The sequence below is a fragment of the Sarcophilus harrisii genome, chromosome 3 (genome assembly GCF_902635505.1).
Source record: "Sarcophilus harrisii chromosome 3, mSarHar1.11, whole genome shotgun sequence".
NCBI lineage: Eukaryota > Metazoa > Chordata > Mammalia > Dasyuromorphia > Dasyuridae > Sarcophilus > Sarcophilus harrisii.
In genome coordinates this window covers 406,858,944-406,886,211 of record NC_045428.1, presented here as the reverse complement: position 1 = coordinate 406,886,211, position 27,268 = coordinate 406,858,944, and the positions used below count along the sequence as shown (strand labels likewise).

General features: G+C 31.9%; 1 protein-coding gene across 1 annotated transcript in view; it reads left to right on the top strand.

Moving 5' to 3' along the window:
• XIRP2 (xin actin binding repeat containing 2) overlaps nt 1-27,268 on the top strand; it is a 372,930-nt gene that overhangs the window by 45,605 nt on the left and 300,057 nt on the right. The gene's annotated exons all lie outside the window — the stretch shown is intronic.

Below are 27,268 nucleotides of genomic sequence, written 5' to 3'. Positions count from 1 at the left end.
GGAGACTTTTTTGAATCTTTTTTTAGAAGGGGAGCCATATCATATGGAAGGATATGGGATTTTCTCAAAGATTTCTTTAGTTTGGCTCTGAAAATATGGTTCTGGTCAGCTGAGAGAGGATTCTTAACTTTTTCCCATTGGCATCTTTATTGGCAGAAGCTCAGTTGTTTCTTTTGTATCAGTTGTTCACTTTTGTCTGCATCTCTCAACAACCAAATTTATTTTACCTAAACCATGATTGCTTCTTGTCCCTGAATACTTCCTTGGATTCACCATTCTAACTCTACAATGACATTGTAGACCTATGAAGACCAGCAAGAGAATATACTGTAAATCTTAGCCAAAGCAGTTAGTCACTAACTCTTAATTTCAACTATAACTCTGTAGGAGTCATTCACACCCATTTGCTTCCAAAGGTAGCAAGGATATTAGACAACTAAAAACAAGTAATCTAAGTTTCATCTATTATTCTTACTGATTATAATTTGGGTCTTCTTAATGTTATATGTTATTTCTTACTAATTTTCATCAAATTAAAATATCCAAATGTAGTTATAACTTTTGTGACATGAGTTCTAAATCTATATCTTTTAATATGACAATCAAGTCTTTATATAAGCCTTTCATTTCAGAGAATCCCTCCTTAAAATGAAAAAAAAAAAAAAAAGAAGAAGCAAAACTCACTGGCACAGTGACTATAACTGATAGTAACAATATCACATATCCATATTCAATAAATTTTCTACCAAGTTCGTCAACTTCCTTCTTGATGAAGATTGAACTCTATTTAAAAAGGCAATTGAATTTTAGTGCCATCTTCATTTACATAATTGTAGTAATTACATACTATTTGTAGTAATTATATACTATTTTAATTCACATGCACTCCATACATTTCACAAAAATCTTCATCCATCTCTCTCTCTCTCTCTCTCTCTCTCTCTCTCTTCCGTTCTCAAAATTAACTTTAATATGTCACTCAGCTAAAATGTAATATATTCATCCCAAGACCTTAGTCCTTTGGCCTTTTATTTCTTATAGTATCTCATAATATTGTATAGCATAGTAGTATATTATAGTCTTACAGTATATTATAGTATTGATTGACTGAGGACAGGTATATATTTTGTTCTGCCTTTGGGACCTGCCTCAGAAGCAAATCTATTGTTATAGGTATAATTTGAGGGGCCTGTGTAATTTTCCCATGTTTATTGAATTGAATTTTTCTTGTCCAGATAATTCTAATTATACCAATAGAAATTCCATTATTTAGCATAAGAGGATATTCTTTTAAATTGTAAATGCATTAGGGAACTTTAATGATTTAATCTAGTATCAATAGTTCACATTTTAGTAAGTATCATTTTAATTGAATGGCTTTTTGCCTAACTGGTACATGAGATGAGTTGTTTTGAGATGGAGCTTTGATGGATAAAGGGGAGAAGGTTGAGTGAGTTGGGAAGTCTGTACCCCCTAGAGTAAACTGTTGTAGATGAGATACAGAAGTGTAGACTCTCAAAACCTAGCCTGTAGAAAGTATTATGAGCCATTTAGCTATTTGGAGGTTGAAAGGCTGCCATGAATTCAATGCAATTCAACATTACAAATTAAATATCATGTGCAAGACATTATGCTAAATGTGAGAGATTAAAAAAATTAAAAAGGAACAAAGGAAAAGAAACTGGAATACATCACAGTTTGGGTTTTCATTTTTGATGCTGGCATCTGTGTCTTTTTTTTTTTTACGTACTGTAACATGCCTCAAGAAGTAGTAGACACAAAGTGGACATTCAATAAATTCTGATTTATTGAGATAAAGCCCTCTGATCAAAAGTCAGACTCTAAGTCATAGATGCCAATTTAATAGAATAAGAGGAGGATAGTAGTAACTAAGACAACAATATATGTTCAGTTTTTCCTAACAAAAACAGTTCAATATCCTGTTTAGGAACAGAGTAAAGCCAAACATACAATTTAAACTGAAAGCACTGGAAATTGCTCTGTAGATGTTTGAATACTAATACATAATTTGAAAAGAAAGCTTCACTCTTGTATTGACTGTTGACTGATGACTAAATGATACTACTTAACCTTTCCAAAATGCTTTCTATTTTCTAAATGCTTAACAACCATTAATCAGTTAATCCATTCAGCCTAGTCCATTGATATTAAATCATTATTTTAAATGGTAGAAAGTAACATTAATTAAACTATCTTCTCTTAAATTTTTTCCAGTTGTTCTTCTGAGCCTTCACCAACCAAGCAAGTCTTTGAAATGGGTCTTTAAGTTGAATTTTTTACATCAATTTAGTATTATTCTTAAGTGTAGACTTAGACTTCATAGTGCTCTGATTTGATGTCCAGTTCAATTATTTCCCATTTCAAAATAGCTCCCACAAAGAATCTTGAGGTTTTAAGATTTAGAGGTTTAGATAGAATGACAAAATAAAGAAAGGAAAAATGTGCTGAATACCACATGTAATTCCTTTTTGACATGATCATTTTTTTTACTTTAAAAAAAGAAAAATTGGTAGAATATAAGCTTGTCTTGAAATTCATTATTATTTCCTCTAATGTTGTTTTTCATTTTGGATTCTCCTCATTTCATCATTTGGACTGCTGTTTATTAATCTGTTCTTTGATAATAGATCTAACTAATTATTTTAATATTTAATATGTTTTAATTTTTATATTCCTTTTTTTTTCTTTTTTTTTCCTATTTTCTTTTTTTGATTTTTCTTTAGTAACCAAGAAGCTGTTCTAGGTTTTCTATTCCTAAGTCAAGTCTCTATATAAACCCCGAGAAGAAGGTTGTTGGTACTATATTGGAGTGACCTGGTTAGAGGCTATATTCAAATCTAACTAATGCTTCACCTGTCTAGGAAGATAGTGGCAGCAAGCAGTTGAATTCTACCTTTCTCCATCAGTTATGACTCTTTACCTTTTGGAATCTTTTACCTTTAAGGGAACTTTTATTCTTAACCCTGTGGAACTATGTATTCTACCTTAATAGCTGTAATGCCAGAATTTGATGCAGTGTGACCCCAGAAAATTTGGATCTTGCCTTCAATGCAGAGTTTAAACTAAACATATTAGATTGTTTTATTTCAGAACTACTTCTTAAATTCTTCCAGAAGTTTGACAATCCATACAAAGAGAAAGAGTAAAATGGGATAGAGTTGGAAGTATATGCATCTCACTAGGTATTTTTAGTAGGCTCTATAGCAGTTAGGTCATGTTTTTGTTGTTGTTGTTGTTGTTGTTGTTTTGTTTTTAAGTTACCATAGGAAATGAGGATTTTTCATGAAGGTTTAGTTCCTTGTTGGAACTAAAGTTGGAAATGAAGAACACATAGGAAGAGAAGGTCATGGATTTAGAGGCAGAAGGAATCTTGGTAGATATCTAGCACATTATTGTCATTTTTTTTTTCAGATAAGAAAACTTAACTGGTTAAGTGGTTCTCATAATTTAACACATATAAGAAGTTTCTAAGACAGGATTTGAATCCAGAGCATTTAGATTTCAATTCTAGCACTCTATCCACAATATCATTTTATATGTATGGAAATAAGAAGCCCAAGAGAATTTCTAAGATTTCTAAGATAAATTTTATAGCATACAGCTATAGAACATTGCATAGTAGAGCCTCAGAAACCTTTTTTTTTCTAAGAACTACACATAGCTTACAACTGTCTCTGGTAGAGTCTAGTGTCTAACAAATGAACTATTCTTTTCCTAAAAAAATCACTGTAGGTTCCTAGCAGTGAACCTTTGATAATGAGAAATGAACTGAAGACTCCGGGTTTTGTTTGTCATCTTGAGACATCCCCTCAAAATGAATAAAGAAGTTTTTTCATCTTGCTCCTATTTGGGATTATGGTATCAATGAATCACTGAATTGTTTCATCAGAAGGGAGCTAAGAAGTCATTTCATTTTTTATCTTTGTCCCCTCTTGCTCCTAGAAGAGTTCTTTGTTGTTAGTAGGTGTTTAAAAAGTATTGGTCATATTAGCTTCATTGAGAGGAACTTATTCCAATATCGTCAGTTTACATATGGGGAACCTATCTGCAACAGATGGGGATGTACAAAAAGGCAAATTAGTTTTTGCGAAAGGTCAGAAAGAAATTTTAATGTATGTCTTCTTTACTCCCGTTCAACACTCCATGACATATTCTTCTTTCTCACTAATGAACTATCAGTAACATAAGTAGTTTCCATTCTGTAATTGGTGACATTATGAAGATTATTATTTTAATGGCACAAACTTCAGTGCTTTTAGGACAAAATGTACCATACTTAAAAGGTGAAATATTTTTGTAACTTTAACTAAACCTAGAAATAATCTGCTCATTTTGTGTTAAAATGAAACCTAATTTTGAAGATTGTACTTGTTTTATATTTGTTAATCTTAATAAATTTAAATTTTATATTATCTCCAATACATTCAGAAGTTGGAAAAAAGGAGAAATAGATTAAGGATTCCTAACCTTTACTAAAAAGCAGTCTACTTTACATGAGCCTGATGTAGAATTATCTGTATTAATATCTTCTCTTACTCAGAAAGCATTGACTTGATTAGCAAAGAAGAGAGAACTTAAGACAACATCTGTAAGCACCATGATCAACCAGTTAAATCTGGAAGATTGACTAATTTCATGTAAAGGATTGAGTCTCATATCTTAGGTTTACACTTGATATACCTTTATGCATTTACAAAAGTCTTAGCAGATATAGTACAAGTATTATATGAAAAACAGAATCTCAGAGCAAACTAAATTACTCAGAGCAATTAAATTACTACTAAGAGGCTGAGCTGGCATTTGAACCATGCATTTGGACTACAAATTTAGTTATCCTTTCTACTACACAGGTGTTGAAGCTAATGCATATAGTGTTCTACATACATATGTATAGTATACATACATAGCAAAGGTAAATTATAGAGTCACTACTTAATCTTTTCTTGGATGATTTTTCACAGAATAAAAATGAGCCATTTTTCTCCAAAGCTAAAAGTGTGAGTGCTAAGCTTTGGCAGTTTTTATCAAGTTGAAAAGGGTTCATCTACAGGACTGACGGCAGACTAGATACCAGGTGATAAAAACTTTTAGCCATATTATCTCAGGAAAGCATTTATTAAGATATATAAAGATTATGATCTGTTCAATAAAGAAAATAGTCAAACTAAACAAATCATTAATCTTTTAAAATAAATATATGATGGGTAGCCAATAACTAAGTGACAGAAATTCTGTATTGCCTCATATAAACTAAAACTCCATGAACATTTTTGCATATATGGGTCCTTTTCCCTCCTTTATGATTTCCTTGGGATACAGACCCCATAATGGCACTGCTAGTTTAAAGAGTATGCACAGTTTTGTAGCCCTTTGGGAATAATTCCAAATTGCTCTCCAAAACGATTGGATCTGTTCACAATTCCACCAAAAATGTATTAGTGTCCCAGTTTTCCTACACCACCTCCAAAATTCATCATTATCTTTCCCTGTCATCTTAGCCAATTTTAGAGGTGCATAGTGATACTTTAGAGTTATCTTTATTTTCATTTCTCTGATCAGTAGTGATTTAGGGTACCTTTTCATATGACTTTAGATGGCTTTAATTTCATCATCTGAAAATTAGATGATCATATCCTTTGACCATTTATCAACTGGGGAATGACTTATATTCTTATAAATTTGACACATTTCTTTATATATTTTAGAAATGAGACCTTAGAAATACTGGCTGTAAAGATTTTTCCCCATCTTTGTACTTCTCATTTAATGTTGTTTCTATTGGTTTTGTTTCTTCAAAAGAATTATTTAATATAATCAAAATTGTTCATTTTGCCTTTCATAATGTTATCTAGTTCTTCTTTGGTCATACATTTCTCCCTTCTCCAAAGATCTAATAGGCAAATTATCCTTTAGTCTCCTAATTTGTTTATGGTATTGTCCTTCATGTCCAAATCATGTACTCATTTTGACCTTATTTTGACTCTTATTCCAGAAGCTGGAGTTTGGGAGGGATTAACAAATACTAGATTACTATAGACCTTGATTATTGGGTCATGTGTACTTAGATTATTTCTTTTTAAAGATATGGACAAAAAATGAGATCAAAAACAGGTTTTATAACAAATAGATTAATACCAAAGCACAATGTGATCCTGTATGTATTAGGAGTCCTGAAGTTCAGATTAAGCAAAGCAAACTAAGGACAGAAAAAGTGTTATTCCTTTTTTTAATTATATAAAAGAAATAGATTAAGAAAGAGATAGAAGATCTACTCAGGATATATGTGAATATGATAATATAAACAAAAGTGTCAAACTTGTCTCCTAGGACTACATAGGCCTTGAAAACTCCACACTGTGACTGGACCTAATTAAAATATAATTGAGAAATAATGATGATAAATAGCTTTCATAAATATATATGTGTATATATATATATATATTTCTTATACTGTGCCAGGCATTGTGACAAGCTCTTTATAAATGTTATCTCATTTGAGCTTCACCATAATTCTGGGAGGTAGTATCTATTCTAATCCCTATGTTACACATTAGGAAACTGAGGCAAATAGCAGTCAAATGACTTACCCAGAGTTCCAACATAGTTAGGTAAGTGTCTAAGGTCAGATTTGTATCTAGGAAAACTTGTGATTCTAAATCCAATGCTCAATCCATTGTGTCACCTAGCTACCCCACTGTGGCCATGAAAATGAAATATTTGACAAAATCAATTAAAAATATGACACAATATAGACAATGTTGATTTGAGTTTTTCTAATTCAATAGATGATCAAACTCCTAAGTGAGTTTGATATCACTGACATAAGAAAGAGAAGATAGAGCTACTGAATTCTGTTTGTTTTTGTTTTCTCTGCCAATAGGAATGATCTTGGGTAAGTATACTAATTTTCCTGGCCATCAGTTTCCTCCTGGGTCAAATGTATAGATTTGGATTAAATGGCATTGGAAGTCATTTCACTTCTAAGTTTGTCTTCTTATATTTGTTTTTATAATAGGAAAGGGCATAATGAATATGACTACTAGGAAATTAATATTCAAGATAAAGAAGAAAGCACTTCCTAGAATTTTATGAATTATAATCCTGTGGACCAAAATAATTGCAGTTATTGAAACAGCTAGAAGATGTAATCTGTTGATCCACCAGCTGTTATCTTTGAAAAAGGATGGAGTACCCAAAAAAAGAGAATGGTTCCCAAATATAAATTCAAGTATCCTCTTTTTTTTTTTTACTTTGTTTTTTCTTGACATTTTCTTTGCTCTGTTTTCTTTCACAACATGATTATTCAGGAAATGTTTTGGATAACTACACATGTATAACTTATAGAATTATATGCCTTCTCAATTAAAAGGTGAGGGATTGTGGAGGGTAGAAGAAAGAATCTGCAACTCAAAATTTTAAAAATGAATGCAAAAAATGAAACTGGGGAGAATAAAAAACTAACTAAATGAATTTTTTAATGAAAAAAAGATGGAGAACAAGAAAGGAGTCATAGGGTTAAAAAATGCAAATATCCCGGTTTTCAACAAAAAGGAACATAATGTGGTTTGCCATCTAGGAGCCAATGAACTTCACTTCTATTCCTGGCAAAATTCTAGAGGTCATTATTAAAGGGATAATTGAAGTTCCTTCAAACACATTGTCCTTCAAATTCATCAATTTTAATTTCCTTTATTTACACCTTCAATCTACTTCAACCATTTGAAGATCATTCCCTTTGATACCAAAACTCTAAAATTTCTCTTTTTCCCACAAACTTTTTTCTCTTCTCTCTACTCTTTCTTTCCATCTACCTCCCTTTTAAGCCTGTTCTATATTTTGTCCTTTGAACCTTTCATCATTTCATCTCTTGCTGTTCACTCAGGTGATCTCCCTTCTCTTGCCCTCACTTTTAGGGCTGCGGCTAGCAACTTTATAAATGAGGCATATAAGGTTAAAGGTCTACCAGGAATGTGGCCACATTCTATAGGCCATTGCATAGGAAATTCCTACTATGTTAGTGACTTGCCAACTACTCATTTTTTTAAATGGCATTCAATTTGACAGAGTAAAATGCTACATTAAGGGTTTTCCTCCATCAGGATATCTCTCATGATTATAGTAATTTCTTCAACCTATGCATGATTTTTGAATTCTCCTTCCTATAGCAGCTAAAGATATAACTTTCCATTTTTCACTTTTATGTTTTAATTTTTTATATTTAGATGATTTATCTATTTGATGATATTTTGTGATATATAATATCAGCTACTAATCTAAACCTATTTTCTGCCATATATTTTCTATTTAATCCGGGAATTCTTATTAAGATTGTACAGCATAGTAGTTTGTATTCCTAATTGATGAACACTATGTGATGGCATTTTCTTCTGGGTTTTATTTTCTAGCATTTCATGCTACTGAGATATATTTCAATTTTTAAAGGATAGTATCAGTTTTTATAATTATTGCTTTGTAATGTAGTTTGTGATCCAGTGATATCAAAATTTCTCTTTTCTAATATGCTTAAATATATATTAGCTACTATATAATTATCCACAAATAATAGTTAAATACTTAATGATAGTTAAATAGTTTAAATAGTTGGAAGGAAATTCAAAAAGTCTTCTTGACCAACTCCAAGTAATTGAGTAATTAAAACATTCAAAATATGATTATTCTTTTCTGAACCACCTCTAAGAACTCCCTCAGAATGGAATTTCTCTTGACTTTGTTTTATGTGTGTATAATTAAATGCTATATTAAAAGAGAATTATTTTCTGAAAAAAAATTAGGAAACCAATTTCTTTAACATGTTCTCATTGGACCCAATTTCTTTTATTAAATACTATAAACCAAATCTATCCTTTTGTTTTGAATATTCTAGTTTCTCTTTACAACATTTTTAAAGTATGATAGTCAAATCCCAAAGTATGATAACATAGTCCTCTAATATGGATTTAACTCTTCTGGGGCACAGCAAGTTCCTTTCTTGGTCTTTATATGTTTTCATACTTCTATTGATTCCAATAATTATCGATAAAATAATAATCAATAAAGCAAATGATTGCTTCTTTTATCATCTATGACCTCTAGTTTCTTTATGCTATATTTTGACTAAATTCATATCTTCCCAATTTATATTTGGGAAGTTGTGAAATATTAATATCCAAGTGTACTATTCTACATTTGTCTCCTTTGACTTTAAGGAATTATCTTTAAAATTCCCAAGTTCATTTTAAATTTTATTCATGCCATCTAGCATATCATCATCTGTATTTAATTTAGCATCACCTACAAATTTGATGAGCACATTTATCATTACTATATTAGGTCATCCATAGAGATATTTGATCAAAACTAAAACTTTATAAAATAGAACTTTTCTACTTTTTGTCTTGCCTCACTTTCACTTATTATGTAATTAATTTTCCTAATGAACAACTTGGATCAATTGATTCCTGCTCAAAAACTTTCAATTGTCTCCTATTGTTGGATGAATAAAATCTAAATTTCTTAATCTGGTATTCAAGATTCCTCACAGTATGATTACAAATTCCCAGCATTAACTTCCATCTCTCTGCCTTATGGTACTCAAATTTAGGCAAAAAGCATGATTTGCTAATGCAATAATAAAGCCTACAGTTTTGCCTCTCTATGAAGATTGTTCCCACTTCCTATAACATCCTCCCTTCATCTTCACCTATTAAAAATCATTGCCAATTTTTCAAAATTCAGTTCAAATGTCACCTTACCCATGACACATTTCTTGATATCTCTTCAGCTCAACTCTAGCCAGAATTGATCTCTCCATGAGCCATCACAGATTCTTTGATTGTGCTTCTCTTAAATCCTATTTTAGTTATATGGAAACAAATTTTATTTTTTCTCATTAAATTATAAGATTCTTGAGGGCAGAAATCCTACCCTCATATTCTGACCATCACACTTACTTGTGTGGTCATGGAAAAGTAATTTAATGATAAGTAATTTGTAAAATAGGATTTAGAAGCAGAATTAGTTGACTTAATTAATAATGTTCATAAATAGTAATAATCATGAATGATAAACTTGTTATTAACATACTATTGTTAATGTATTAACATCTTGTTATTAATATATTTGATGAATTGAATTGAGTATATTTTATAAACTGGACATTTCCCCTCCAAAGGCAGTATGGTATAATGAAAAGAATACAGGATTTAGAATTAAAGATGAGGGCTCCTATGACTTCTCTTCTATTTCTTATACCACTTCTTTGACATTTGTCCAAACATATATAGTCTTTCTTGGATTTAGTCTATTAATCTAAGTTTCCAGATAGCAGAACCCTTGATTTTCTTCTTCCTAACCCCAAGCCATTCAGCACCCATCAGGGCAACACATAACCTGAAGGAATAAACATGAAGGGGTGTGCTTATCTCCCAACTTTTCTGCTACTTACCTCCTCCCAGGTGGATCCCTCTGCATTTTTCTTCTTTTTTTTTTCTTTTTCTTTCTTTTGCATTCTTTCATTCTTTTCATTCTTTCAAGAGAGAATCTAGCATCTCTGATCCTCAGGGATCTTTAGCTCCATTTCCTCCTTCCTTATCATGATAGACAAAGACTTTGAGAGTGAACATGGCAACTAACACCATTTGGATGAATAGAAAGTACCAAACTACAAATATTTCAGTATATAAAGGAAGTCCTTTCTGGTCTTACCATTCACCCTGCAATTGAATCTTAGAGTCATGTAGGTTTTGATTACATGCTCTGCCCCTTTGTCCTTCAGACCACTTCCCCCACCTCCATCTGACATGGCAATGCACTATAATGGACCTCGCCATCTGCTGCATTACCATCTCTTTGCATCCTCTATGAAGCTGTTATTTATATGTTGTCTCCTTCAGAGGGTGAGTTTCTTGAGAGTCGACTCCAATACTTTTCTAATTATTTCTCCAGGTTTAGTGTAGTGTTTGATAAATAGTAAATGCATAATCCTTTTAAAAATTTTTTTTCATTCATTTATTCATTTGTCAATGAGGGAATTGGATAAGATGACCTCTTTCCATTTCCTTGTTCCTGCCTAAACCTCCATTTCTTTTTTTTTAATAGCTTTTTATTTACCAGTTATATGTATAAGTAATTTTACAACATTGACAATTGCCAATCCTTTTGGTTCCAATTTTTCCCCTCCTTCCCCTTCCCCCCTCCCCTAGATGGCAGGATGACCAGTAGATGTTAAATATATTAAAATATAAATTAGATACACAATAAGTATACATGACCAAACAGTTATTTTGCTGTACAAAAAGAATCAGACTCTGAAATAGTGTACAATTAGCCAGTGAAGGAAATCCAAAATGCAGGCAGGCAAGAATATAGGGATTGGGAATTCAATGTAGTGGTTCTTAGTCATCTTCCAGACTTCTTTCACTGGGCATAGCTGGTTCAGTTCATTACTGCTCCATTGGAACTGATTTGGTTCATCTCATTGCTGAAGATGGCCAGGTCCATCAGAATTGAGTATCATATAGTATTGTTATTGAAGTATGTAATTATCTCCTGGTCCTGCTCATTTCACTCAGCATCATTTCGTGTCTCTTCAGGCCTTTCTGAAATCATCCTGTTTAAATCTCCATTTCTTCATCCAAAAATAAAGGTATTTAAATAGATTATTTCTATGTCTTGTCTAGTCTTAAATCCTATGGAAATAAGAATAATCATTATTAATACATGAATAATTCAATTAAACTAAAGTAATTATATTCATCTTATATACAAGATAGTTATATGCAGCATGGTAATGAAATTAATGAAGTGATAGACTTCAGGAACACCTCAGATTGATTCCTTTCTCCAGTACTCACTAGCTGTGTAACTAGTTTAGTTACCTAAACTCTCAGCCTCATTTTCCTCATAGGCAAAATGGATATGATAAAAGCACCAACATGATAAAAGCCTCCAATGAGGTAACTCACTTTTCAAAGCTTAAAACACCATATAGATTTCAGCTATTATTATTATTATCGTGGTATCCTCCAACTTAATATGAAACAGATTTATTTTAACACCATGTGTTACTCTTCAGCTCCCCTCTCATTTCTATAGCCTTTGCTAACTTAAAAGCCATAAAATTGCTTTTTTCTGGGAAGATGTTTACTTCAGAAATTTGGAGAACAAAATCTTCAATGCTCTCCTTTGTTCCCTAAATACTTTTGAACCTGCCATTTTATTTTAAGTGGAAACTAAGAAATAGACACCACCCTTGGATATAAAATAAAGTTCCATAAACAAAGAGTGATGATTAATTACTTACAAGAAGGCTTACAAACAAGATGGCTGGCTGTCCCTTAAAATTCCCAAGGTGTTCCATACTAAATAATTAGAACTGGAAATGCAAACTAAATCCTGAAGGTAACATTTGGCAAAGTTCTTGATTAGAAATTCTGCACAGAGTATTTGTTTAGGAAGCAACTGAAGTATCCTCCCTGGCTGTTTTGCCTTTGAAGGATCTTCACAGAATCTCAAGTACTTGTTGTCACTGAGGCAAAAAAGAACTAATTTGCTTCCCATTATAATATCTGCCTTTCCATTAGTATATTTAATTGTATTGAGGTCTGGGGAGTAGGCTCTGCCCTTTTGAATAAGGAAAAATGAGGGTAGAGTTGTTACTTTTGACAGCTCACAGTTAAAAATATTGATGGGAAATAGGGTTGGACGGCTGAGACAAACCCAAACTATAAAAGCCTTAATTAGCAGAAGCATAATTACAGGGAGCTATTGTGGAATAAAATCTAAATTGTATTAAAATATTTTTCCAAATGATTTGAAGATGGGGAAAGACTTTTACACTACAAGCAATTTTCTCTAAATTACTGCCCATCATTGAATTTCTTAAATTAAAACTGAGTGCAAAAATAAAAGCTTGTTGCTGCCAGTCTTCATGTTGGTTCATCTTGGAGTGATTTTCTTGCACATTTGGGAATTTTTATGTGTTTTCTCTTGTTACATGCTATGAAAACACAAATATCCCTAAATCTCAAAGAGAAGGGCATTGGAATCCATAGAGAACAAAATTCTCTTCTTAATAAGTCATTTATTTATTAGTTGTTTATTCACTCATTCAGTTCTTCATTCAACAAGTATTGTAGGCAGAGCTAGAACTTGACATAGTAAAATTAATCCTTATCCAAAGCTCTTAACAAAAATAAATTTATTGATTTGAGTTTAATCTTGTCTCTGACTCTCCTTACCCTCTAGTGGTGGTACTAGCAAGCAATAATGTAATCAAAAAAATCAAAGAATAGAAGAAAGGAAGCAAGAGAAGAAGGAGGAAGCAAAACCTCTGGAGAATACACAAAGTGAAGTTAGATTGTGAATAGCTAAGAATTATCTCTACAAATGAGTAAGGACTGTGTTTAAGTAGACAAGTCTCTTCAGTATCTTCCAAATATTTGCCATTATATTAGATATTGTTGATGTTGCTTAATTCTTTATGCTTGTATCTCCAGTACTTGGCACACTGCCTGGCATATAGTAGAAGCTTAGTAAATACTTGTTGATTGATTTATTGATTCATCTGCATAATGAAAGGGTTGGTTTCCATTAACTGTGAAGTACTTTCCAGTTGTAAGATTCAATTTGTCTATGTTGCCAATAGAACTTAAACATTACTTCCTGTTCCTTGAAGTATTAACCTCCTATTCCCCAAATTTATAAAATAACTACTTCACAAACACGGGAAGTTTATGCAATGCTTAGTAATTAATTTTACAAAGGCTTTCTGGGATGCTAAGGATGTTTCAGGATGTCTTGAAGTAAATCTCTTTCATCTATCTCCTTAGAACCTCAGAGAACATATTCACAATTTATATGTGGTATCTGTAGATTTGTATGAATTAATGATCTTACAATAAGGGAATTAGACCTCGCTGCTATCACAGATTTAGATGAATATGACTAATGCTGAAAGTATGGATACTGAATATTTTAACTTATGAAAGAATAATTAAATTTAAAGGATGGTAGAAGAGCATCATATTACAACATGTGTTCTGGCTAACCAAGCTATGGTATGGTATGGGATTGTAATGGAATATTTAGCTGCTGCAAGAAATGAGAAGCAAGATGATTTCAGAAAAATCTGGAAAGACATATAAACTCAAGTGAATAGAACCAGGAAAAGGTAATTACACAGTAACTACAATGTTGTTTGAAGAAGAGTTATGAAGGATTTAGCTATTCTCAGCAATAAAAGGATCCTAGAAAATTCCAAAAAGACTAATGATAAAGCACACTCTCTGTTTCTAGAGAAAGAATTTATATTATTTGAATATAGACTAAAGCATGATATTTTTCACTTTCATTCTTTTTCTTTCATCTTTCATGTATAAAATTACTAATATGGAAATGTTTTACATAATTTTAATTTTTTTTAAATATACTTGTGCAGTGTTCCAAAAATCAAAATGTTGTGGGAAAGTACAAGGTAGAGAGCAATTGAATGAGGATCATTGGGAAAAAATTTAGTAAAGATATTGTCATAGAAAAATACCATAGATTGAAAGTATTAAACATGCTCCCAAGTAGGACCTCCAAAAAAGTTAAAATACAATTGAGAAATATTAAACAAAAATACAACATAACATATAGTGTTAGTATGTCATTTTAAAAATTCAATGTGTATTTTATGTAATTGCTATTGTTCCTATTTGAATTTGACACCTCTGTAGAACAACTGGCCGAGAGAAAGAAATGGATGATGTGTTTGGGAAGAATATCAAAATCCTGATACCTAAGCATGATATATAAGTGAAAGGAGACTTCAAATCTACAAGCATCTTTTAGAGCTCTCTCAGATAAAATAAAATAAAATAAGATGATTAATTCTTGACTTGCCTTAATGAAAACTAAATACTTCAAGGAGTGAAGAAAATAATAAGGTGACCTGATTATGAAAATGACTATGATTTTGAGAAATAACTCTTTACTTAGCCAAAAATCAAAGAAATACTGAAAGGGACTACTCTGTCATAGAGTTCATAGTATATTAGGAAAGAAAATATAGGGATAACCTGAACAACTCTTAAAATTTGAGGAAAGCAGATTCCAAATTAGCCAGTTAGGATTTCATATCCTATTACTTTTTCAGGAAAGTCTGTCTAACAGGAATACTACAAACCTTCAGTGATGGGAAATTCACTAAAAACAAAATTGTGAAGACTCATGCAGAAATTTTTTCCTATTTAGAAGAAAAGGAAGAGTTGTCTAAGAAGAAAAATGTAGTTCTACAGTGAACTCATCTACTACTTTATACTTTTAAAAAACCCATTCAGAAAATAAAATTAATGGAAGGAAACAGTTGTAATACGGTCTTTGTATAGTCTCAGGAAAAATAAACAGAGAACTATATAAACCTAGAGATAAATGCTAACAATTAAAAAACCATTTAAAACTATATTGGAGATTGGATAAGAGGGAAGTAAAAAAAAAAAATGACTGAACTAGGTGGAAAGACAAATTATACTGTACAACATAGAAAAAGTAGTAGTAGTCAGTTCTTAATTTTTTCTCTAACAAGAACACTTTTTAGACTGAAAATCACACAACAGTGATGAAGATGAGAGTAAAAATCAGAATAAAGGAAGAGATTATATGAGAATATAATTCAACTGTTCAGATGATCAGAATTAGATGAATTTTAATTTCAAGCTATTTTTTTAAAAAACTGGCAAATATAGTTAGTAAATCACTAGTTGTACTCTTTGAAAAATCAAGGCGAATACAATGGATTCCATAAGACATTTTTTAGTCATGTCCAACTCTTTGTGATCCCATGAATCATAGCATACCAGTTCCTTTAGTACTCTACCATCACCCAAAGTCTGCCCAAGCTTATGTTCATTGCTTCCATGATACTATATATATTTATCTCATTATTTGGAGTCCCTTTTCCTTTTGCCTTCCAATTTTTCCCAGTATCAGTCTTTTCCAAAGAGTCCTTTGTTTCTCACAATATGGCTAAAACATTTAAACATCAGCTTTGGAATTTGACCTTCCAATGAATAGTGAGAGATTATGTCCTATGATCTCTGAGCCTGTCATCTCTTTCCCTGTCCCTCATCAAAACCAATGGAGATACTTATTAAAGTGCTTTCTACTATTCATACTCACCACTGCCAAAACCTCTATTTCTCTATTACTTAAATCTCTTTGACCCTCTCGGGGTGGAGAAAGGGATCCTGCTGCTGGAATCTTTTACCATTACCTCCATTTCCTGAATAACCAGGCTGGTGTGGAATGGGGAAGAATTAAGTTTTTGTGAAGGTAAAAGAACTACTATGCTATCAAGTCAACAAACACTAAGTGCCTACTGTGTGCCAAATGCTATGCCAAGTACTGGGAATGATAAGAAAGACAAACACCAGTCTCTGTTCAAAGAACTCCTAATCTTATAGAGGAGATAACATCCAATAGCTATGGATATAACATGATATAGATAAGATGATCTTAGATAGAAGATGCTACCATGATGAAGAACAGAAAAGAACTGTGATCCTAGAAGGATAAAATTTCTTAATTCCTCATTTATAAGGGGAAAAATATATTACAAATAGTGTTTACATAATATTATATTTTAAAATGCCATGTAGTAATATAACTATACTTAAACACTATTATTTGGGAAGGTAACTATCTATGATTTTATTGGTATAGGAATCTCTCAGTCTAGAAACTAGCTCTACTGATACAGATCTGTACCTGACTAGCAAAATGTAGTTTTAGGCATTGAGAGTTTAAATAATCTGCCTTAGGTCACATATGTGTCAAATCATGGATCAAATATGGGATTTAAAATCATCTCTTTCTGACTTTGAGGTATGATCTGTGTAAACCAAGCTTTTATGAGATAAATGGGATATTTAATCACTTTTTATATCATTATTTCTACAGGACAGTTTGATCTGAGTTCTATCTGTACCTGGGGATTTTCTGGACTAACAGCTTTTTCAAATTAAGATTTATCTGATTAAGTGAAGAGATAAAGACCATTTGTAATTATCCCATTCATTATAGTTTGTGGGAATAAGTGGAGTTAAAAATCTTTTTTTTTCTTTCCTTTGTCTTCCTCTGTTGCCCAACAACATTAATTTGCTTAAAGAATCCTTACCTTAGTGATAATGCCCTTTCAAACTTAGGCAAGCCCATATCTAAATGATCCAAACATTCAATTTTGGAGTGGTCAAAATTGCAAAGATATTTGTTTTGCCTGTCTTTAGCTTCATAAGGTAATGTATTTAAGGAAAAGCCTAGACAAAACCTTTTTATGAAGATATTTGCAATTTAGAAAAAACATGTCTGTAATTGTTGAAATTTCACACTTCTTATTACTGCATTTTTATCATAATGAATATCACTTCTGAATTCCTGTGTGGTAAATGAAATTAATATTCCCACAAGAACTGTAAATGATAATTTATTATTAGCCTCCCTAAGGTTTTGTTTCTTGCTGTGGCTCCTTCAGTGATTTCATCATAATTTAAATGTATTTAAATATAACAATTTATGCTCATCATTACTGTGTTCTTCAGTCAGTCTGTTACTAAGTCTAATTCTAAAAAAAAATTTTCTATATAACCTGAATAACAGACAATGTCTAAGTCAAGACAACAGGAATAAAGAAAGACAGTATAGAAATATACAATCCATTCTTTTAGCTATCTCTAATAGCAGATTAAGATTAGACAGTGAAAATAATAAATATGATTTCAAATCACATATAAATGATGTCATGGATAATTCACTCATAAAGTATTTTCACAAGGATTGTTTCAATTTTAATAAAATTTTAGAATAATTAATTAAAAAAAAGATAGGGATAGGGATTGCAACTGTGATTTCAAGCAGTCAGGCATTAATCAAATATTAAGTGTCTACCATATGCATTATATTAAGTCCTAAAATATCCAAAAGGGCATAAAAACAAAAACAAAAAACAAAAAAACCCACAGTTTCTGCTCTCAAAAAATTCACAGTTTATTGGAAGAGACAACAAACAAGTAGTCATATACAAATAAGATAAATACATATTGGGGGGAGAGGGGACTCAGAGGGAAGGAACAAAGACATAAGGATTCAGAAAATATTATTGTAGAAGATTGGATTTTTGCTGAAATTATGAGGAAGCCAAGAAAACTAAATGAAAACATTTCATACATGGAGACAACCAATGAAATTATCAGGAGTCAGAAGATGGAGTGTTTTGCATGAGAAACCATAGATATAAGAAGGCCAGTCTCACTGAATTGAAGCATATATAAAAAGGTGGAAGATAGAAGATTAAAAAGTTATAAAGGGGCCAACTTATGGAGGGCTTTAAAAGCCAAATGGAAGATTTCATATTTTCTTATTGAAATAGTAGAGAATCCATGGAATCCATTGAATAAAGGATGAGACAATGACATGGTCAGACTTGCATTTTTGAAAGATCATGTGGATAGTCAAGCAGAGGTAGACAGAAATGGAGTAAAACTTCATCGACGCCAGACCACTACAGTGGTCTAGGGCTGAGGAACCTGTGCCAGGATGGGGACATTCAATATCTAGCATTTATTAAGTGACCACTGTGGGCCAATACAGAAAACTCCTGGGTGAGGAAACTCCCTGTATTAATAAGGAGCTAATTGAATTGCTGAGAGTCCCATAACTTATGTGTGTCAGAGGTGGGATTTGAGGGATTCTTGGATTCAAGACCCCTTCTCTATGCATTACATCACATTGCCTCTCTAGGAGTTTTTAGACACATATAGACTTATTATACACAGCATTCATAGCTCACATTTTTACAGTGCTTATGGCTAATATTTTCCTTAGCTCAGACATATGAGATACATATTATAAGTATATTTAAATAAATATTATTATAATTATAGATAAATATTATCATATCTATTTTACAGGTGAGAAAACTGGACTTCAAAGAGGTTAAGCCCATTAGGAAAGTTAGCCAGTCAGGGCGCTAACCATTCATGTTCTAACTCAGATTTCTTTATTCCTGATCTAGTGATCTTTTACAAACCACATTATATTTGGATCTTCAAATAACATAATTTTTAAAATGTGTGATGATTGTCAGTCCCACACTCATGTGCCAGCGAGGGCATTGTTAACGTTTCTTCCCTTTGCATGATATGCATTGTAATAATATTAAATATCCAAACTGTGAAGGACATATTATATCTCAATTCCACTAGCCTAAGAGAGATCTAGGACCCTTTCATGAATTTCAAACAGATTTTAGGTGGTCACTTATGCAGAAAACTCCTAGAAGTTCTTATTAAATTTGAGAATTATCAAAATCCTTAAAACAATCTGAAAATAATGACTAACAGGATCTTGCCTAGAGCCTTTATAGAAACTATCTTTAAGTTTTAAAATCTATTTTATTGTTTTTTCCCAATGAACAATTGTTTTCTCTCACTTTCCTATTCACTTTAAATAATGTATTTTTAATCCACATAATAAACACACATAGTAAAACAAAACACAATTTTACATTGATTGTGTCAAGGTAGATAGAAAGATAGAAAGATAGATAGATGAATGGATGAATGTATTTTGCATTTTGCATTTTATGTGCATCACCTTTTTGGAAAGAAACTGATAGTATATTGCATCGTTTGTCCTGAAATTAACTGTATTGAGCAGTTTTTCAGAATCTTTCAAAGTTATCATCATCTAATTTTGCATACTTAATTTTCAATTCATTTGTAGAACCATCCCAATTTCCTCTGAAACTGTCATTTTTTATGATGAGATAGTATTCTGTCACATTCCTATGCCATAATGTATTTCTTTATTCCCCAACTAATGCTACTTCCTTTGTTTCAAGTTTTTGTTACTACCAAAAATGTTTCTACAAAACTATTTTTGTTCATATAGATTTTCTTCTTTATTTAATCTCTTTGAGGTATATGTCTAGTAATGGTATTGGTGAGTCAAAGAGTATTCATAGTTTAATGACTTTATAATTACACTTCCAAATTACTTTCTGAACTAATAAATCTACAAAAAGCACGTTAGTGTTGCCTTTTTTTCCTTAGCTCCTCCACCATTTGTCATTTTCTTCTTTTTTGTCATCTTTGAAAATTTGATGAACAGGTAATGGAACCTCAGAGTCATTTTATTTGCACTTCTGTAATTAATAGTAATTTTTAGGAATTAATCATAAGGTTTTTGATAGTCTTCCTTTGAAAATTATACAAACATAACCATTGACCATTATTTTATTGCAATTTTTCAGAATCTTTCAAAGTTATTATCATCATCTAATTTTGCATACTTGGGTCATGAAGAGTTGGTTATGATTGAAATGACTGAACAATAACAACAAAATCTAAATTGTCCATTTTATATTCTATATTCCTCCCTATCCTTTATCTTGCCATGAATTCTTCCTCTATCCATAGATTAGAAAAATAACTTTTACCTTTGTTCTTTAATTTACTTTTGATATCAACTTTTATGACTGTCATGTATATATTTTGAAGATTACCTTAGTGTAGTATAAGATATTTTAATACATCCAACTTCATACATTCATGGAAGTATACTATTTTGTTTACTGATGTCTAACTGTGTGTCTATGGAAAATTGTAAAAAGTTTTATAAGGGACAGAACTATACTAGGATCTAAGAGGTATAATCCAAAGGCACTTAAGAATCTGTCATGTGTCAAAATGACTAATGTCAAAATGCTAAAAGATATAACTATGTTTTAGCACAAGTGTAATAGGATAATAGAAGTCTTGAAGTAAAATAATTTGTCAATAGTGAACAGTATGGATAAGAAGGGAAAGAAATTGGAGTAAAGGAAGCAATAATTCAGTGATAAATTTGTATTGTCATTCAGTCATGTCAAACACTTAATGAACCCATTTGGGATTTTTTTGCAAAGATGCTGGAGTGGTTTGCTATTTAGTTCTCTAGCTCATTTTACATTTAAAGAAAGTGGGGCAGAGTTAATTGACTGGCCTAGTGGCACATAGCTAGGAAGTATCTGAGGTCACATTTGAACTCAGGGAGAAGACTCAGGAAGTCTTCATGATTCCAGGTCTGGCACTATATCTTCTATACCACCTAAATACCCTGTACATATGTGGAATAAAATGGCCCCTGGAAACAAAATAGGAAGAAAAATATCACTCTATTCCCATAGACAACAAGAAACATAAAAACACCAAAAAATAAATATAAAATTATTCAATTTAGAAAGTTGTCTTGTGGTCACATTCAAGCAACATTCACTCATTGTGAGGCTAGAGCCTTTTTTATTAACTATTTCTATTTACAATGATTCACAAAGTTCACAGTGTATTCCAGATTGCAGCTTTTATGATACTCTCTTAAAATGTATAATTTCATGGAACCCCAGAGCACCATGGAATTTCCTTAGAGAAAAAGAAAAGGAGGGAGGAGAGAAGGGGAGACACATACACACACACACACACAGAGAGAGAGAGAGAGAGAGAGAGAGAGAAAGACAATCTAATCATCTACATAAGGACTGATTAAGTGGTCAAAAAGACATATCACCTACAATATGATAAACAGTTGAATGGATAGGAAGCTAATTAAATATAATTCAACAGGGATTTGTTAAATATCTGTGTGCAAATAAATATGTGAAGTACAAGGACTACAAAACAAAAACAAACAAACAAAAAAAACTCTCTGTCTTCAGTGAGTTTATAATGTAGTAGATGGGGTCATAAGAAAAGCTGTTCAAGAAAAATTGAGGCCAGAAAGATTACTAACAACTGGAGGGATCAAGGAAGGTTTTGAAGAAGTGGCTTTTGATTTGAACATCAAAGGAAAAATGTTTTGAAAATGGAAAATGCTTTGGATGAATAAAAAATCCAAAGATGAATTACTGAATTTGAGGAGTAGATAATAATATAACATGGATAGGATATAGTAGTTATGAAAGAAAAGAGAATAGAGTTGTATCATATATAGCTTTGACATACATGAATTCAACTATGGAGGCAAAAAGGGAAAAAAATATAAATTTAAATAAGAAAAACAGTTCCATGAACCATTCTGCTCATTGAGCATACTCTGAACATAAGATAGGAAGCATGCATTTGTTGTTCCTTCAGTTGGTCTCAGTTCCTGCATATGTCTCCTAATGTGAGCATCTTGCTATGCTACAAGTAATTTCAGAATCTTCTTTTCATCACATCTATAGCTATTCATTCTGCTTGGGCTCTAAGCTAGTTTGAGACACAGACTTAGCTGATTTTCATAACACTCATGGTCAACTAGAAGGACCCTGTTTAAATACCTTTGATTTCCAACTGTCTTCTTTTGTTTCTTAGCCAAGTTAAAAAAAAAAGAAGAAGAAATCTTTATGAAGTAGTGTGACATTCTGAAATAAAGTCACACTTATGTATGTAACTCTTTCAAGATAGTTTTTCCTCTAATCATTACCAGCAAAATCAGTCATAGAATCTCACAGTTTGAAGTGACTTCAAAAACCATCTAGACCAATCAGTGCCTTGATAACAATTCCATCCATAGCATCCCTAACAAATGATTAGAGTTATCTACTCTATGCTTAATGACTTTTCATACAGATGAATCTGCTATGTCCTGGGGTGACCTATTCCAATTTTGCATAGCATTAAATGAACAGATCTTTTTCCTCATCTTGAGCTTTAATCTACCTGTCTTCAACTTACAGCTATTGTCCTATTTCTGCCTTCCAGAGACAAGCAGGACATATCTAATATTTCTTCTACAAGACAAACTTTCAAGTAATTGTACACAGAGATAATGTTCTCCTTAGTCTAATTCTTCAGGCTAAATATGCCCAGTTTCTTCAACTGGTACTTGTATGGAATGTTGAGAAACTGTGTCATCATTTTGGTCACCATGTAGTTTTTAATATCCTTCCTAAAAGTGATTCCCAGAATAGAACAGGATACTTATATGTAATTTAATTAGGGAAGAATAAAGTGGAGCTATTATATCTCTTCTTCTATACAATATGGCCTCATTCAATAGAACCTATGTTGTCAGAGTCAGTGATATTTTGTTTATTTGTTTGTTTTTACTATAAACTCAAATGACCTAGATAAATACTTTTTTTTAATGTCTGTGTATATGACTGTTATTCTCAAAATGCTATTTATATGTGATATTGTGGGCTCCTAGTGAAGTCTAAGGTCTTTTAGGCCCTGAAGCTTAACCCATTGAAGTAATCCACAGGTGGAAAAATAACCACAAGAACAGATGAGGTAAGTACTGTCAGAAATGAGTTGTCAAATGAGAACCCCGAGATTATGGGATGGTCAAGGACTTCAAGTCAAGTTTTAGAGAAGATAAAGACTGAAAAAAAAATAACTTATAGGTAAATATTGAGGGAACTTCTCTCAGAGCAGAGACGTCTGAGAACTTGTTTCAGTTTTCTTTTATTTGAATAGAAGCACTTGATCCAGTCTTTTCTCCTGACCAATAGCTTAGTTGGATATATATATATATATATATATTTAAAGACAGTTCTTTCTATAGAAACCATTTTGGATATGCCTTTCAAACGGCTTTATTTTAAATAAACTATAATAATTTTTTTAGCTATAATTACTTAAAGGTACTATACTATAGTTTATGGCTAAATAAAAGGAAAATTAAGTGTAGTTTTGACTATACACATTTTTTTTATATTATGCATTGACTTTAGAACCTAATCCCCTTCCCTCTTCTCCCTAAGATCCTATTCAAGTATAGTATAAAATGACTGAAAAAGCAGGTGGGAGTTAGACTGTGGGAGTCCTTAAATGTTAGGCTAAAGAGATTATAGTTTGTCCTCAAAACATTAGTTAACCACTGAATATTTTTTTTAAACAGAGGCATAACATAGTACGAAAGAATTTAGGATGACTTTCGTCAGGTATGAAAAAGGTAGAGACTGGACACATAGAAATTAATTAAGTGATCATTATAGCAATCAAGATAAGAAGTGATGAGAATTCTGAATTAGGGTGGTGATATGTGAGAAGAGAGAAGAGGCCAAGTGTAAGAGGTGTTGTGGAAACAGAATTGGCAAGATTTGATAACTGATTGGTTATGGGTAATGAGAAAGAGGGGGAAGAGTCAGAGAATGATTCTGAAATTACAAACCTGTTTGACTTGGAAAGTGGTGGTATTATGAACAGAAAGGGGGACTTTAAAAGAGGGGCTATTTTCATAAAGGGTAAAAAGAAGGGAATGAGATATGATTTGGACATATTTAGTTTGAGAAGACTGTGGAACTTCTAGTATCATCCAGGAGGCATCCATCAGGAAATTACTGATTCATAACTGGAGTTAATTCATCACTATGTATATTTAGGATGATTTTCTGCTGATAGGCAGGGAAATGGGGTTTGATTGCATCTGGGAAATTATCTTGGCCTTTCATTGATTCCAAAGTGATCACTGACACAAATGACTATCTCTTTAGCATGATATTCTCCTAGTGATTTGGTGGATTTGATGAGATCAGAAAAATTAAAGTCACAGATACCCCAAAGTTAAATGAAAATATGCCTGGTTATGAGCTCTTTTTTTCTCATCAAATAAGCCTCTTTGATATTCTTGATACATGAAAATTCATTTCCCATATCTGAATCTTTGCCCAGGCTTATTTTTACATCTAAAATGTTTTCATTTCTTTCTTCTACTTGGCAAATTTTCTAAAATCTTCAAAGTTCAGTTCAAGGGCCACCTCCTTTAGAAAACCTGCTCTAATACTTCCAATAGTCCATGGCCATCCTTCCAAGAATGTTTTATATCTTCTTTCTTGCATAGATACTGTTTTCCAAATAGAATGGTTGCTTCCTAAAGGCAAAAGCTAGCTCATTTTTTGACTTTATTTTATAGACACCTGACACAATGCGTGGTACATAGTAGATACTTAATCAAAGCTGTAGCATTCTACTAATACTGACTTGCATATAAATGGCAAATGATATCATTAAAGGCACATTTTCTCAGGAAAAAAAAAAGTTTTCTATTTTCATAGCACAAAATGTAAAATATCAAGTGAACTATTGAAATAGTATTCCATACCCTTTGACAATAAAAGAACAATCAGAATGTCTATATGCAATGGATTGAGCACATCATCCAAGGTAAAAACATATAGTACATCCAAGAAAAGACTGAAATACTAAGAAGGTCTAGGGAAGTAACAAAGGAGTATTCAGACTTATCAAATCACAATCTATCACAATAACAAAGAAATAAAGGGGCAATTTCTTGCCTTAATGGTTTCACTAACTGTTACATTCAGTTGAAACCTCAAAGACAGAATTCTATTTAAGTAGGCCTAAATTCAATTTTCATCAGCAGCTACTACTCCAAGTAACTTGACTAGTTTCAGACTCATTCCTATTCCTACATAGATATAAACATGATGACTAGTTTCTGACAGAAATTCCAGACATACAAAGAATAAAATACAACTTTCCCAGGTAGAACAAGGCAAGGGACTAAAATCAGACTGATACAGGAGACTCTGGAGCCAGTTCAAACCAGCTCCAAAAAAACAATTATTTATTTTTTTAGCATGAGCATTTGCTCATACTAAGTTGTCAAATGCTACACATAAGCACTTGCTTTATTGATTTCTAGCCTTAAGAAAATGATAGGGAAAATATTAATAATTCAGATTAAATTAAAAAGCTTCATGCCCTTTTTTTTTTAGAGGGGGACAGATTACTAACATTTACCAGCACATCCTTCATTATAATACAGAAAACTTACTAAAACTGAATGGATAAGGCAAGTCAGTTAAAAAGGGAGACCTCTCCCAGGGAGGGGCAAAAAACTTCTTCCTGAGTTAAGAAATTTCCAGTTTTCTTCTTGAGAAAGCAGGAACTAATCCCAGGTATACCTAGCATAGAGATCTGTAGATTTGTGAAAGTAAGTGAGCATATTTAACTGAAGTGGGAAGATCAAGGGTGAAATACACAACTAACTTTTTCTACCTTCAAGAAAAAATGTTGCTCTGTATAATGAGTTGGCAATTTAAAAAGTTATAACATAATTTATTGAATATATGTATAAATACTTGTGATGCTACAAAATTCCAAACAATTAGACCTGATGATGGGGGAAAATAATTGATGCTTAACACTATTCAAAAGTGGAACAAATGACCTCCGTCATTGAATGTCATTAAGCAGATCTCTTTTTAACTTCTAAATCTGTGTTTTTGTGAATTGTTAAAAGTACTGTAAATTGGGCAATCTTAACATACCTTGAATGGTCAAATTACTCCCAATATTTAGGGGAAAAAATTAAAGTTTGTTTATTGATTGAAATTTGAAAAACAAGTTTGTTAAAATAATACAAATTTCTTTTGACCTTTCAATATTTGATATTAACCATATACTTTTTGGTTATTATTGGATTTGGTCAGCTATTGTAGACACTGACTAGAATTTAGACATTTCTCTATCACATTATATATATATATATATATATATATATATGTATCTCAATATCTTATCTGAACATTTATAAAATAGTCACTAGATTTTATGAGAATTCAGAATTCAAATTGGTAGAGTTGATTGGTTATCTGTTGTCCTTTGTTCTCCAAGAGGAGCAAAACGACATCATCATGTTAGAGTAAAGTTGCAATGTGTCTGACTAAAGCTAATCAGACGAATATGAGCTTGGAATGCTCTTCTACAGGTTGGAGACAAATAGTTCTAGGAACATTTTGGGTGGACTATAATTTTGTACTTCTTGTGTTTCTTCTGAGCTAATTCAATTCTGCTTTGCTCAAAGAGCACAGCATCTTCTCTGATGAGGGCACACCATGCTGTGCAAACCTGACCAATGTCTCTTCATGTCATACAATCAAATCTTAAGTTTTTAAGAGAGACCTTGAGAGTCTTTGTTTGACTTTTTCTGATTACCTTACTGGAATTCTCTGTGAGTTCTCCATAAAATAGAGTGAATAAATCAGTGGACATTTATTAAGTGCCTAATAGATGCAAACACCATAAACTAATTAGTTTGATCTATTGCATCTTCTTGAAACTAAGAAAATTACTTGTTTAGAATATCATAATCAATATAGTATTTTCATTATTTAAAGGTTTGTTGATTTCTCCTAATTAATCTGAATTAGTGAGGTTTAAATATTTAAACAATCCTTTAAAGCAACATGTTATTTTTTTTTTTAAATATAGGCACTCCCTTAGGT